The sequence below is a fragment of the Kogia breviceps genome, chromosome 10 (assembly GCF_026419965.1).
Source record: "Kogia breviceps isolate mKogBre1 chromosome 10, mKogBre1 haplotype 1, whole genome shotgun sequence".
Classification (NCBI taxonomy): domain Eukaryota; kingdom Metazoa; phylum Chordata; class Mammalia; order Artiodactyla; family Physeteridae; genus Kogia; species Kogia breviceps.
Window position 1 is genome coordinate 16,993,905 of NC_081319.1, and position 16,355 is coordinate 17,010,259.

General features: G+C 41.2%; 1 long non-coding RNA gene across 1 annotated transcript in view; it reads left to right on the forward strand.

Moving 5' to 3' along the window:
• The first annotated feature begins 4,243 nt into the window (after positions 1–4,243).
• Positions 4,244–16,355, forward strand: part of LOC136794910 (uncharacterized) — a 51,222-nt gene continuing 39,110 nt past the window's right edge. The window contains exon 1 of the long non-coding RNA XR_010842376.1: positions 4,244–4,334. This is a non-coding gene — a long non-coding RNA (uncharacterized lncRNA). The remainder of the gene's footprint in view (positions 4,335–16,355) is intronic.

Below are 16,355 nucleotides of genomic sequence, written 5' to 3' on the forward strand. Positions count from 1 at the left end.
GGCAAACAAAAGCTGATGTAGTCTATTTTAGCAGGGAAGATAATAATAATATCTGGTTTAGGGGTCAAAAGACCATCTTACTGTCCAGTTGAAAAATCAGGCACACGCAATTCAGAAGCAGTATTGTGTAAAGTGAACTTTGGGAAATACGTGGACCTTCAGTTCAAAATGAGTTACGAGTACAACAAAAAAAACTGAGCTATTGATGTGTTAGGATCAAGAGAGGGGAAGCCTGATTCCCGCCCCCAACCCACATGTTGGTCAAAGCAGAGCTCAGGTATTTATAGTTTAAAAAAATATGCAGTAAAGCTAACCAACTGTAGGAATTAGGGTTATAGGATAGAATGCCCGTGTTATAAACCTGGACAGGTAGAAATAACAGTTTACTTAATTAAATTGGAAGGTGAGCAAGGAGAGAGAAGTTGGGAAGAAACTTAAATGTAATTGAAGATGGGTGAAAGGCAAGGGAGTAAGGTCAAAGGATTAGGGCCAGTAGATGCAAATTGCAGGCAGGTGGATTTGGGCTGTGTATCCTAATAGCCAGACTCACCCAAAGAAGCAATGAGCTGCCTCAGGAGGACATAAATTCCCTGTGGTCCTCAGCTCATAAGCAGAAGAGTTTGAATGGAGGAAAGGGTATGTAATCGTAATCGCTAACATGTATATAAATGCTTACAAGATTGAGCTAAGTGCTGGCTTACATTGTGTCATTCAATGTTCACCTTGTGAGACAGGCACTGTTATTCTGTCCATTTCATTGATGAGGAAACCGAGGCTCAGAAGAAAAGGTTCAGTGACTTGGAGGAACTGCTGGAATTTTGCCAGTCTGACTGCTGAGTGTTTTATCCTCAGGATGAATGTTTCTTTCTTGAGCAGAAACCTTGAGGGAATTCAAGGATCAGGGGCATAGAAGTCAAAGGTCAAAGGTTTCCTCAACTTAGAGACTCCAAATAAGTGGGGAAGAGTCTGTCATTTGGAAATGTGGGGAGAGCCAATTCATTGGAGCCAATAAGATGTCCTCCATTTAACAAAATTCTACTGTATCTTACTTGACCAAATCGAATATCCCAAGGGAGTTTCTCCATAACATGTTGAAATGGATTTCCCTCCCCATTTGAGTTTCTGACTGCAGCAGAATACTCTCACTGTGGACACCCCCCAGGCCATGCATTTCCTCCCCTTCATTCACAGGGGCTTCCTGGCTGTTCCTCAAGACCAGCAGGCTCACTTCTGCACTGGGCTTTTTGCATTGCCTATTCTATTGAATATTTGCCTTCATTATTTTCCCCCACGTGATCTCCATGGCTATTTGATCATCCTTTTCACGTGTTGGCTTAAATGGTATCCTCTCAATGCATCCCACACGTATTATAAAATGATCTTCCCCTTCCTCCCCCAAACATTCTCAACACCCCTTATCCTGCCCCCCTTTCATCTTCCATAGCACTTAACTTCTGATGTACTCTGTACTTCACTTATTTCGTGTTTTCATTGGTTAGTGTCTGTCTCTGCCGCTAGTATGTACATTTTCAAGGGACGAGGACTTTTGTTTTTGTTCACAGGGTCTTGGAATGAGACTGACCCGTCGTAGGTACACAAGAAATTTTTGTGGAATGGATCCAGAATTTGCTCAGCAGTTTGCAGCTTGAGGCCTGCTCAAGGTCTGGGGCATTGGCTCTGAGCAGTAACTTACTTCACCTCCTTATTTCAGTCTCTCTGGCAGATCATCTTGGTCAATTACAGAAAGATAGTTATGACCACCACTGACTAGTTTCATCCCTGGTAATGCTTTGTAGTAGGGACCAGAAAGCCTTTTTATAAAGGGTCAGATAGGAACTAGTTTAGGCTTCACATACTGTACAGTTTTCTTTGCAGACCTACAGTGTGCCAGAGACTGTTACGTGCGCCAACAAATAAGCCAGGAGCAAATAAGACTGTGCTTATCATGAAGCTTACAATCTAGCAGGGGAGAAAAGCAAGCACTTCATTTATTACAAAGGTAAAAGACATTCTGCGTCAGACAGTATGTTGTACAAATATAGCCGTAAACAATTTACAATGGTCAGCTGATAACATGCTATGAATAAACATGTTAGGGTAAAGGGACAGAGGGACAGGATGGGATGTGCTACTTTTAAAAAAGAGTGGGAGAGAATCATTCTTCTAAGGTGAAATTTAAACATAGAGATGTAAAGGAAGTAAAGGCGTTCAGCCTGGCAATATTTAGGGACACAGTTCTCTAGGCAGAAGAAGTGCTAAGCTAGGACACTGAAGAACTCTGGGGGTGTTCAAGGGGGATAAAGACAGCAAATAATATAACACCACTTCCCCCTACTTCCCAAGCCATACATTTCTCTATCTCCCTTCTATATTCTACTGGATGTAAAATTGTTAAGTCACCAGTGTACATCCTCTTCACCTCCTTCACCCAGATAGAGACCCCTTTGCTCTCATTCTCTTTTATGTTGTTATAGCAAATTATCTGAGAGAGTAACTCATATAACAATATATAGAAAGTGTGAAGTGTTTCCACTCTCACAATATTTTAACAAGAGTTATACACCAAAAGAAGAAATATCTAATCACGGAAAGCTGAAATTAGCAATGGCAGGAAACTACAATAGGTTAATCAAAAAATATTCACAGGTTTGTCTTATCCTAAGTGCTGATTGTAGCTGGTGTGCTGAACTCAGGTCTAAACTTAAATTCTCTCTCTGGTTCTGTATTATGTCCCAGAGTGACTCAGGTTTAAATGATTTTACCTTACTGGGACTTAGTTTTGTCATCTGTAAATTAATGGGTTAGGCTAGAGCCAGAACGACAACTATCTCCAACAGCTCTACTCCATTTCTGCAGTCATGGTGGACATAGTAGAAGTTAATCATGGCTCATTTTCTACGAAACCAGACTGAGCATCAGAATCCTACTTAACACAGTATTTCCGGTGACAACGCCCAATCAATGAGGGTTGACCCAGGAAATGAAACATATTTGACCCCGTGGACAAGATAATCCCTAAGACTCATTGTCTTTCTAAAACTAAATATCTAAGTTGGACTCTTGAAAATAGGCAATAAGCAACTGGTGAATAATTCTTTATTCCAGATGTGCAAAGGAAATCTTACAAATGCATTCCAGGAGAACTTTCCTTTCTTTGTCAACCTTCCTGACCCAGGCATGCTAGCTCTGAAGTTAACGTCATAAAACTACTATAATTTTATTTGTCAGATCTTGAAGCCACACTTGGTAAATTGGGAGTGAAATGAAGTTAAAAAATTAAAATGCCTCTCCACCTGGAGGCAAAAGAAATTGTGAATACGGTAAAAAAAAAAAAAAAAAATGAGCAACCATTCAAGCAAGAGTTGGAGAGTGAACAGGAATAATGGAATCTGTTTATGAAATGATTGATACACATAAAATTCAGCACCTGACATTTTCCCCGTTGTCTTTTCAAAGTGGCCTGATGGCAGCCTATATTTCTTTCTTCTTGTATGGATCCCCAGCCCCGATGGTCCCTTTTGACCAGCCATACAGTTCTCACAGAGGACAGCAGGCTGTCTGAGTCTCTGTTTACTCGGCCGTCTGCTCCCAGGGAAAGTTAACAGATCAAGTTTAAGGGCTGTCTGTAAAGTTGGTGGCCTTTTGAAGTAATCAAAACACCGGGAAAGGAAAAAGAAAAACGATTGTACCTTAACAAGGTCTAAAATAGCCTTTATTAGGAGTTTCCAGTGGCAGAGAGAAACTTTTTGTGTTTTTGAACTTCGCGTGTCTTTGAACCAATGAAGCTGAGCTCTAGAATGAATTCACTGATTTCTGTAATCTTAAATACTCACTCTTCTCCTGCAATATTGTCAGGCGCAATCCATGCCAGAAAAGAAGGTGTCTTACTTCCTAGGTCACAAACAAGAGTCCGCAGGAGAATGAGGCAGATATTTTATACTTTCTCTTCAAGTCACCATGTGTTTCCCTCAACACTCATCGTAAAGGACACCCGTGGGAGTCCTTTATGAAGTTGCCCTTCTTTGCTGTTCTGTCTTCCATCTCCGTTCGACCCCTTCAGGTTTCCTGGTGTTTTTTATTGTCTATCACCCAGCAGAGTTAAGTCTTGCAGATATTGTATAGTGACGCAGCTACCACTGTAATGACACTTCTACAGATATTAACTGTATTCTATAACTTTCGTTTGTATGCAAACAGCGTTATTCTATTTTTTTTCCTATTTTACCAGGGAATCCCTCCGATCAGGAAGACATGAACAGGCGAGAAGATTCTGGGGGAAGGAAGATCCAAGGCATATGACACAGGAGCATTGCTTGGTGGATGTCTGCCTGGAGGTAGGGTAGAGCCATCTTGATACTGGTCCACAAGCAATTATTACTACGGGGTGGGGTTTCCGGCACCAAGACCCTGAGGATGGCAGGGGCGGCAGGCTCAGGAATGAATCCGTTCTTTCGACGTGATGGCTTTTATATGTTTAGGGTCACACACACTTCTTTCAGAATCTGAGAAAAATTTTTAAATTTTCGCCAGAAAAATGCACAATATTTTAGATTCATGTACTCCCTTGAGTATATCCAAAGAAATCAATGAACTTGAGTTTATGCGAGAAGTATAGAAGCTGTCATATGTGATCCTGTAAATCACCCAAAAGTTATTTTTATATGGATTTTCTTTCATGTTCCCTTTACCTACCTCCTTCTCAGATTTTAGGCAATTTGACATGGAGGTTAAGAACTTTGAGTTAGGAATTCCTAGACTCGAACCCTGACCCTGTCCTCACTTCCTGAGTGATCTTGGGCATATTACTTAACCTCTCTGGGCCTCTGTTTTCCTCCAGTAAAGTGGGATCACGATGTCATCTCATCCTGTCAATGTTAAGATGTGTTTATCCTAGCACAGCCTTAGAGCTCAATAGATGGGAACTCATTTCATCATTTCCAAAACATAAAAAGGATTTGATTACTTTTTCCTGCTACTTATAAAATCAAATCAGTTTTGTTTTTGTGAATTTTAATGAACATGATCAGAGCACTTGTAGTGAGCGGGAAGACTAGTTTTTTCTGCTCTGAATTCTAAAGCACCTCGCTTGTATTAATCAATGGAACTCAGAGCTCATACACAGTTCTGGTCTCTTGGGACCTGTGGAGTGAGACATCATCATTGACTCTTTTATAGATAGGATGCTGATGGAAGCACAAAGGTCACGCCCATGAATGCAGAAAGAGCATTAATTTATTTCAAAAGGGCTGGTGCCGACATTCTGACCCTTGACTGCATGAACCTGGGGGAAGTCAGATTACCACTCAGAGTCTCAGCTTCCTCAGCGATAAATTGGGCATCACTGTGAGGGTTGAATGTGATAAGAAGATATGTTTACATTTACACACGTTGTTGTTATTGTGCCTCTGTCTCAACTCCCACCAGATCTATGATTTCCTGGGGGAGAGTGGGAGCTAGACTATAGCAGTAGCTTTAACCTTGTTATGTCCTCCAGAATGATCTTTCTAAACTCAAATCTGATCATGCCCTTCCCTTGCATAAACCCCTGAATGGATCCCTTCAGAGAAAGTTCTGCTCCCCCAGAATGACGGCCAGGGTTTGCCACGGCCCAGACCTCCCCACCCGTTCCTCCATCCCTCCCCTCCCACTGCATCCCACACTGCTCTTCTCAAAGCATCCCACACTGCGTCCCACACTGCTCTTCACCAAGCATCCCACACTGCGTCCCACACTGCTCTTCACCAAGCATCCCACACTGCGTCCCACACTGCTCTTCACCAAGCATCCCACACTGCGTCCCACACTGCTCTTCACCAAGCATCCCACACTGCGTCCCACACTGCTCTTCACAAAGCATCCCACACTGCATCCCACACTGCTCTTCACCAAGCATCCCACACTGCATCCCACACTGCTCTTCACCAAGCATCCCACACTGTGTCCCACACTGCTCTTCACCAAGCATCCCACACTACATCCCACACTGCTCTTCACAAAGCATCCCACACTGCATCCCACGGTGCTCTTCACAAAGCATCCCACACTGCATCCCACACTGCATCTCACACTGTATCCCACACTGCGTCCCACACTGCATCCCACACTCGGGCTGTACAACCATGGGCCTCTCCTCCACATACCTGGCATTTTCTTCACTTTCATGTTTTAAGCTGATATGAAATTATGCTATTCTTATGTAAAGGCGGCATTTTGACAAGGACTTTGAATAATGAGAAACTAGAAAAATGAATATATCCCTCTTTCTCTCAAAACTTTTTTGTTGCTGCAAATAATCACCTTTGTTTAACTCTAGGAGTATCTACTTGTGACTTAAAAAAAATTCCTCTTTTTTGGCATTTAAGGATCTGTTATTCGTTTTAATAGGAAGGAAATGGGCTGTGCTTTCTAATCATTTGCTCTCTATATATTGGCGATGTGATAATTGTGTGATGGAATGACTTACTACCATGATATACTTATATGCTAAACATAAGGCATAATGTCTCTGCCTAAATTGTTCCTTTAAAAAGCAAGTGTTACCTAGTACTCGAGTCCTCACAAAGTCTCTCAAATTAAAGGTATTGCGGGAAGGAGGACCCCTTCCAGTGGCCGAGAGTGGACTCTTGTCTAACACTTGGAAATGAATTGTCCAAGGAGACACACGTGCTAACAAAGCAAGAGACTTTATTGGGAAGGGGCGCCCGGGTGGAGAGCAGCAGGGTCAGGGAAGCCAGGAGAACTGCTCTGCCCACGTGGCTCGCAGTCTTGGGTTTTATGGTAATGGAGATAGTTTCTGGGTTGTCTCTGGCCAGTCATCTTGCTTGGCCCGTGTTCGGTCTGACTCAGGGTCCTTCCTGGTGGCGTGAGCATCTCTCTGCCAAGATGGATTCCAGCGTGAAGGATTCTGGGAGGTTGGCAGGATATTTTAATAGGCTGGTGTCTCCTCCCTCCTTTTGGCCCCTCCCGAATTCTCCCGGGTTATTTATTGGCAGCAGGACCACATTCTTTATTGCGACCTTCTGTTGTGAGACAACTCAGTCAAGTGGTTATTATCGTGCCTGATGAAGGCGGGCAGTTTCGGTCAACGGTTCCCTAACATAGGTATTCTCTAATATTTGTCTCCTATCGCAAATTCAGTGGCCTAACACAAAGCAAATTTATAATCTCAGAGTCCTGTAGGGTCAAAAATCCAGTATGGATCTCACGGGGCTAAAATCACAGTGTCAGGATGGCTGTATTCCACTCTAGAGTTTCCCTTCTGGGGAGAATCCATTCCTTGGCTCATTCAGGGTGTTGGAAGTATCAGTTCCCTGTGGTTATGAGACCGAGGTCCCTGTTTCCTTGCTAGCTGTCAGCTGAGCACTGTCCCCAGCTTCTAGAAGCTGCCCTCATGCCACCTTCCTCCATCTTCAAAGACAGCGAGGGCAGTTGAGAGCACTTCTCGTGTTTCAAATCTTTGCAGCCTCTTTCGTTATTTCCTGTCTTTGACTAATCCTTCATCCTCACTCCCTCGCTTTTAAGGACCCTTGTGATTATTTTGGGCTCACTGGCATCATCCAGGATGATCTCTCTATTTTAAGATCAGTTGATTAGCAATTTTAATTCATCTGCAAACTTAATTCTCATTTGCTGTATAAACTAACATATATAAACTAACATATTCACAAATTCTGGGGATGAGGACATGGACCTCTCCGAAGGAGGGTGTGTTACTCTGTTTACCATATGTCTCAATTACCTTTTTTTTGATCAAATAAAGAACTGTTTGAAGATATACATTAGCCAGAGATGACTTCAATCAATGCTGGTTGGAAAAGGTCACAGGGGTCAGAAGGTAGAATTCTTAACATGTGAGTCAAGACGTTGACATTTAACACAGGTTTGGTAATTATCCTGGCACGTGTGACCTCAGAATTTGCAAACTTTGGATGCCTGTTGTGAAAAAGCTTTTTCAGGTCACTTACAAGGCCACCAGAAATTGGAAAGCATGACTTCACACCTACAGGACGAACAAGGATGAACAAGGAACCAACTGTTCTCAGGTTATATGATTGAATACTTGTGGCTTAGGATACAAATCTCTAGAGACAGCCTCATACATAGATTTGAAAAGTATTGAACACCTCAGAGAAATGACGTCATGAAACTGCCTTAGATGATTCAAACGGTAGCTCTAGTCATGACAAAGGCACTAGTGTTAAAGATCATTAGGAAGAGCTTGAAAAAACGTGTTTTATAAAATGTGAGAGTATGAAAGCTATAATTTAAAATTAACATATATATTATAGAAGCAATTTAAGTATCCATAAGGTAGTAATTTAAAAATCATAAGTTGACAAGGTGGCGCAGTGGTTGAGAGTCCGCCTGCCGATGCAGGGGACGTGGGTTCGTGCCCCGGTCCGGGAGGATCCCACGTGCCGCGGAGCGGCTGGGCCCGTGAGCCATGGCCGCTGAGACTGCACGTCCGGAGCCTGTGCTCCGCAATGGGAGAAGCCACAACAGTGAGAGACCCGCGTACCGCAAAAAAAATAAATAAATAAAAATAAAAATCATAAGTCGACAAATAGCTCAAGATTTTAAAAAATAAACTTATTGGAAAAAGCAAATTCACTTTATGCTGAGAATGGCCTTACATGTAGTATCTAGCTATAACAGAGTCGAATTGTTTTCTCGATTACCCTTCTAGTTTACCTTTGGGCTAGAAGAAGTGACCGTAATAAAAAAATATATAGTTTATTTCCTTCAGATTGAAGAATTGATGGTGTTGCATTAGCCTTAAGACTTTCTAGTAGAAGTCTTAAGTCTCTTTACACACAGGATACAATATTGTAAGAAAAAGGTTTCCAGTAGGATGATTAAAACCAGATTTTCTTGTCTATTTTACGAACTAATTCCTTAAAGTTCTACATTGTTTGATATCTAAAGGAAGAGAAAATACACTGTCTACTAGCATCTTAATTCGAATTCCACTCATGAAACTCCAAGCCACCCCCTCCCCCCAAATAATATCATTGTTACAATCTCTTTTCCAAGCCAAAAATTCGGAAGAAAAAAGTGTTTCATAAAAGTTAGTTGGTACTGTATTACCACTTCACTTCTTGGGACATAACTATGTGGAATTAGAGGAAAAACTTGTGAAATTGCATGTGGTAGGATGGACAAACCGAAAGGGGCTTTCTCAAGTGACAAGAATCAGTTGCCAAGCTCAAGATGGTGCATTTCTGTTATTCCAAACAGTGCAGTTTGTAACGTTCAGAGCTCAGTTGTTTAAACAAAGAGAAGCAAGTCTGAATGATGCAGAAAAAGATGGGAAGGGGAAAACCACTTGAACTTTGGAGAAACTCAAACTCTTGACAGTATAGGAAGTTGCCTGCAAGAGTGGGGTCTATATAGAGAAAGAATTCCTCCATCTTCTTGCTAAATTTGTAGTAAAGGCAGCAAAATATCCATGATATGTTGAATGTGATAAAAATGTCATGAAGAAAATATAAAAGAAGTTAAAATCCGCATGCCATTGGGCATGGTGCAGACAGTCAATACACCTAGATGCAGGGGCAGTGGGGTTTATGAGTTACATATTTAGAATTAAAAAGTTACAAATTTACTTTATAAATAATTATAAAAATTTTTATAATTATAAAAATTCCCTTATAAAAATTCCTGGCTATTTTGTGAAAAAATGACATCTCTTGATTATTTATAGCTTCTTGGCAGTTTATTTGAAACTCTAGCATTTCAGGAGACAGAAAAGGCAGCCAGAGATGTTTTCTTCCATCAACTAGCTTTGGGTCCATTCTCAACACGTCGCAGTATTTATAAAAGTTAACTTCAAGTGCCCCCATTTAAAAGAAATTTGGACTGAACCTACCTCATGAGAGAAGATTTAGGTGTCAGGTATCTTATTGTCACTTTCCTGCTGGAAATGACAAGGCAGCTGGAAGACTGATAATAGGTCTGGGTAGTTATATTTTACTCTGCCTGATGCAAAAAAAAACAAAAACCAAATTGAAAAATGAAGCTGTTGTAGGCTGATCTCTCTGGAATCACTAAAATGCAGGGGGAAAATATTAAAAGCAGCAAATTAAATTCGAGATAATCAGCCCTGTGGCTTATCCTCTGTGGATTCTCTAATCTAGCTCTACGTAATTACATTAGTTGTAGGACATATTATTTCTGTTTTCCCAGTAGCATTTTTTTTTTTTTTTTTTAATTTTTAACTTTGAGGAATGTATACTATAATTGCTATCTCTATGTTATAAAATGTCATGATTTTGAAATGGAAAATTTCATGGCATATGTAATGTCAATCATCTCTCTTTATGGGAGTATATGTCATTCATTTTGTGTAAAACGGGCTTGGGGAAAATACCCTTCATTCCAAGAGCAGCTGGCTTTTAAGCCATATTTTGACCTAATTTGCATGACAGTGTAGTTAGAGGAGGCTGATACATTTGGGAGAGCAGGCTGATACATTTGGGAGTGGAATTGTGCTCTGTCCAAATGTGGCTATTTTATATTCCAGTTATATCCTTCTAAACATCCAAACAGGATTATACAGGAACCACTCCCCTGCCTTCACACTCACGCTAAGCAAACTCTCACGCATGTTGATGTTTTAACACTTGGAGACAAGTTGAAACTTCAGATCTGGGCATTGCCTCTCTACTTCTCCCATTCCTTTGAAGCCCAACTGGTACAATAATTTACACTCCTGGGAAGTTTCCGTAGGCCTCAGAGCCTTATAAAGTATATGTGTTTCATGACATGACACTGCCTGGCAGCTCTGATGACCTCATCTCAAATACAATTGAAAAATTAAAAGCCAGAAGTGACTGAAAGCAAAATGCTTTCCCAGAGGGCTTCCCTGGTGGCGCAGTGGTTGAGAATCCGCCTGCCGATGCAGGAGACACGGGTTCGTGCCCTGGTCCGGGAAGATCCCACATGCCGCGGAGCAACTAAGCCGTGAGCCATGGCCGCTGGGCCTGCGCGTCCGGAGCCTGTGCTCCGCAACGGGAGAGGCCACAGCAGTGAGAGGCCCGCATACCGCAAAAAAAAAAAAAAAAAAAAAAAAAAAAAAAAAAAAAAAAAAAAAAAAAAAAAAAAAAAATGCTTTCCCAGAATCAGAATCAAAAACCTATTTACTCAGCTCTCCCATGGAAAAAGACATTATGCTAACTTTTTTATAACAATTAACTCCACATTGACAGTGTAACTATTGCAGAGCACAGGGCAGTGAAAATGGTATTTGAGACATTCTGTGTAAGCCCAAAATAGATATAGGCTGTAAACCTTAGGGACCTGTAGACTCCTTTTATTACCCTCTCACGTATTATATAGGAGGGACACCTACATGTCCAGTGAAATTTACTTTTTCCCTTAGTCCCTGAGCATCCCCCTCACCTGGATTTACACGTGCCCTTCACACTGTGATATGAACGTAGTCTTCCATTTCTTCTGAATCCCAAGCCCTCGCGGTAACATGGATCCATCTGTGTTCCCTCTAGAGATTCTTCTTAGCTATCGCTGGACACTGCATATCAGCCAACTGAACACAGTTAAGGCAGGTTGTGTTAAAGGAGAGGCTTTATGTTTTTTCTTCTCCAATAGCATTGGCATGTTAAAAGGTAATTCCTTGGCAGAAAGGGAAGAGTTTCTAATGCAAATCAGTCTATCTGCAGTAGATGAGATCATTACTCAGCAACTATTCACAGCTGTGCTCACTATCTCTAAGTTTAGAGTGGTCTTTTCACCCTTTGAATTTGAACTTCTTCATTTCACCTGCCCTAGCCAATGGAACATTAGCAGACAAGGTGGTATCCGAGGCTTGAAAGGTGGCAACACGATTGGGCTTGCCCTCTTGAGCTCCTGCCTTTTGCCAGGAGAACAGGCCATTCATTGGTCCAAGGAGGATAAGAGCCATATAGAGCTGACCTGGGACCAACCTACAGCTTGAGGCAGAGTCCAGCCTACATCAGTCAAGCCCCAGGTGACCTACAGTTGTGTGAATTAGAAACAAATAATGTTGTGTGACCCTGAGTCTTGGAGTTGTTTTGCAACATTTTTGTAGCATTAGCTTACTACTATGAGTTGAAGTTCTTCTTACAAGAAACTGACTCTGGTTAAACTTTTTTTTTTTTTTTTAAGTGTAAAAGATGAATAAGTCATAGCCTCAGTATCAAGGATAGACTAAAGAACCAGGTACCCCACCCCCCCAAAAAAAGAGCAGCTACAGGCTCTTGGCAAATCTATAAGGTTTCTATATGCGTCTCTATAAAGCACCAAATTCAGGATGAATACGAGCCAACTGATGTCATTATTTGGATCATTTTCAAGATTCAGAGAGATACAGTGTGGCCAAATACAGTCACACAGACACTCTTCTGCTCCCCTGGAGGGCAGGACAATGTAATAGTAATAGGCAGGGGAGCTCTAGATCCTAAATAGGAGACATGGCACTACTTTCAGAAGAGGAAATAGTTGATGAGCATACACAGGTAGCAGCTGCAGCGGGCCCATATATTTTGGTGAAGGAACACCTTTCAAATATTTCTGTCATCTATCTTATAAGAAACTAATTTTTCCAAATGTTGATCAAAGTCCTTGGAACGTGGGTTGAGGACGATAATGTGAGAGGGGATTATATGAGGTATCAAAAATATGTTTGTATGTATTTTATAAATATTCCACTACTCTGTTGAAGTTTAAGAAACATTAAACTAGACTTACTGAAGTCATTTACCAGGCCTGACTCTTACATTAATTAGCTCTATGGCCTTGAGTAACTCACTTAACCCACCTGGGCATCAATGCTCCTACTTTCAAATTGGAGGTTACATTTGTGCTTCTTATGTCATGGGGGTTAAGACCTCACTCCCGACACTACCTAAAACATCTGAACACTTAATATACTAGGTACTAAATTTTGAACGAAAACTTTTGTATTATGTCTCAATCCTCACAACAACAATTTGAATTAGTATCTTCTCAGCTCCATTGTATAGATGACTGAGCTGATGTGAAGAAAAGCTCAGGAACTTAGCCAAAGTCAGCAAGTGGTAATTCTGGATTCCAAGACCACTTCTGCCTTGACCCTGAGTTTAACGTTCTAACCACAATTTTACACACCAACGAAGTAATACTTGTGAGTGTGCTTTAAAAATTTTCAAGTACTATACAGAAATAAGAGGTTATTGCTTCTCATAAACCGATTGTATTTTTACCTAATAATAAATGATCCATCTTAATCATGATCTTGCTAAATTGAAAATGTACACAAAAGGCATTTATTTATTTAGTGTGAGCATCTGACTTTAGGTTCCAATTAGCCAGGAAGAAAGATAAAGATGTAAAGAGAATCAAGGAAGAAAATCCAGATGAAATAAGAGGAGAGGCAGAGAGGTGGTTTGAAAAATTAACAATGTGCATTTCAGATAAGCAAGAACTAAGCAGGGATTGTAGTAGCTAAATTGATCAGATCAAAATTTTATTAAAAACTTCCACAATATTAAACATGTCTGTGCACAGTGACATCTTGGGCTTGGCACTAATTAAAATGCATTAAAATAGCAGATCCTATTTGGTAGGAAAATGAAACACAAGAGTTGTATCAGCAGTTAGTTTAAGCACTGATAGTTTTCCCCTCCATACCCAACCAACATGTAGAGTGTTTTTAAAGGTTTGCATGATAAAAGCAATCGATTAGTATGTAAGACCACAACACATCATTACTTATAACATACTGCTGTTTTACGAGAGAATGGGCTGATTCCTGCCTTCTACTTGTCACTCCAAGTAGTCTAACAAACAAGCCAAATACCATCCTGGGATAAGGCTTGTTGAGAGGGAAGAACCTGGAAAAGGTTACCAGAGTCATGAAACTACATGAGGATTAGAACACATGAAACGCAAACATGAAAATGCTCTACAAGAAAAAGAATTCTTCAGTACCATGTAAAAATCTCCACTTCTCAAAAATTCACTCTCCATATTGCATATTAGGCTCTAAGATGTCCTGTAATTATGCTTATACTTGTTTAACCATAGGATGCTTCCTGTGGGTAATTAGAGAAAATCATATGCAGCAATGGTCCCCAAACGGGTTTCTTGGGAACGTTGTATCAGGAAACAATAATTATATGGAAAAAAAATGACAGAGACAAATCTTTTCCAATTTTGAGAAAATAACACAAAGTCCAAGTTAACAGAGTGTATCAGGTGTCCAAAGGGCTGACGACGTAGAATATGCTGATTTCCATCTCTACTGAGGAGAGGACAAATATACATAAACTCGAACTGCAACAAAATGGAAATTGTTATGCATAGAAAAGAAAGAAAAGAAGGTCATCAGAGTGAAACACTGAGATGGTTAAAGTGCTTAGGTACAACTCAGATTTTTAGAGAATGCCGGAGAAGGCTTAAGTATGATCCTCTGCTGGGACACTACACAAGAGAGGCTCATACCAGGCCATCTAGTCCAATGATTGCTTAGTTATCTATACGTAATGTTCTTCCTATTTCGATCCAGATGCAGTCTTCAAAATAAGCACTTTATGGAGCACAAAGTTAAAAACAAAATTCAGTGTGGTCCATAAAACCAGTCTGCATCATTATCAAATGTTTTAAACGTGATATTTGTGGAACTAAATGAAGGCCACCCATATGGGAGCAAGCAGAGACTCTTTCTTTATTCAGAGTTTGCTATAGTAAGGGGGTTAGTCCCCATCACTTGCATTCGACCAAAAACCCAGAGGCAGGAAGAGGAGTGGGGAAAGCTTTACAGTGGAACAAAGGGTTGTGTCCTGATTGGAGGCTGTCTGCATGGGGAAGGTGTGGGTGAGCTAAAGAGTTCCGGCTGCTGTGAAAGTAGACCATAAGAAGGCAAGGACGGGAGCTTGGAGACGCATTCTACTGCGGAAATTCAGGTCAGAAGTGTTGGTGGTTTGAACAGAGTGGTAGCAGCAGAGGTGGTGAGTTGCAACTAGATCTGGATATGCTTTCAAGGTAGGGCCAACAGGATTTGCTGGCATGCTGGATTTAGGGTTTGATAGAGAGAGTGAGACCGTGCCTGACTGTTTTTGATCTGAGAAACTAGAAGGTTGGAGCTGAAATCAATAGAGGAGGGAAGGTCTGTGAGTGGAGCCAGACGGATGAGGGTGGAGATAAGAGCTCATTTTTGGACACGTTAGGTTTGAAGAGGTCCAAGTGTAGAGTTCATATGTAGAGGTCAAGAGGGCAGTTTGGCAAGTGTCAGAGTTCAGAGTTGAATTAGTCAGCTGGAACTGACATAACAAAACTCCATAGACTGGGTGGCATCAACAACAGAAATTTATTTCTCACAGTTCTGGAGGCTAGAATTTCAAAGTGTCAGCTGGTTTGGTTTCCTCTAAGGCCTCTCCTTGGCTTGAAGATGCCTCCGTCTCGCTGTGAGATCACAAGGTCTCTCCCCTGTATGGACATGTCCCTGGACTCTTGTCTCCTTCCTCTGGCATCATTTATATTGGGTTAGCGTCCACCCGAGCGACCTCATTTTAACTTAATTACCTCCTTAAAGGGCTTATCTCCAAATACAGTCATATTCTGAGTTCCTGAAGGTTACGACCTCAACATACGAAGGGGAGGGTGCATAATTCAGTTCATAACAAGAGTTAAATGCAGGTTTTCCAATTCCAAGTTCATTACTATTTCCCTGCAGAAAACAGCAAGGCTTATTGCCCTAAAAATGTTACCTTCTCAGCGAGGTCTTCCGTAACCACCTTGTTTAAAATTACAACCCCGCCCCACTTCCTTGAGACACTAGTCACCCCTTTTTCTCTCATCATTTTTTGCTCATAGCTGTCATTTTCTAAAATCATATATATTAATTCTGTGTCTTGTCCCACCCAATCCCTCAGTATGTAACCCATGAGAACAGGGGTTTTTCTGTCTTATTTACTACTGTATCTCTGGCACATAGAGTTCCACACATAGCGGATGTTCACTAAATATTTTTGACTGTATGTATGGATGCATACGTGCATAAATGAATCATCTAAATAAAAAATCTTACCCCACTTGCATGCTGGGACTAGACAAACTTTCATTGAGCAAACCCAGCGGGGAGTGACGCACATTCTGAATACAGGTCCTCCATCTGCCCTGCCACATAAATAATCAATGCAAGAGAACAGGCATGGCAACATCCCAGCGCCATGACGCTTTTGTTCCAGCGCCATTTCTCCCACATAGGACTTGGGCTTTCCAAACTGAAGTCTTCCAGCACAGAATTATACTTGTTGTATCTCTACAACGACAGCAATCAAATATGTGATGTCACCAAAGCAGAAACTATCAAGAAACAGTTGCTGAGATAGCAGGAG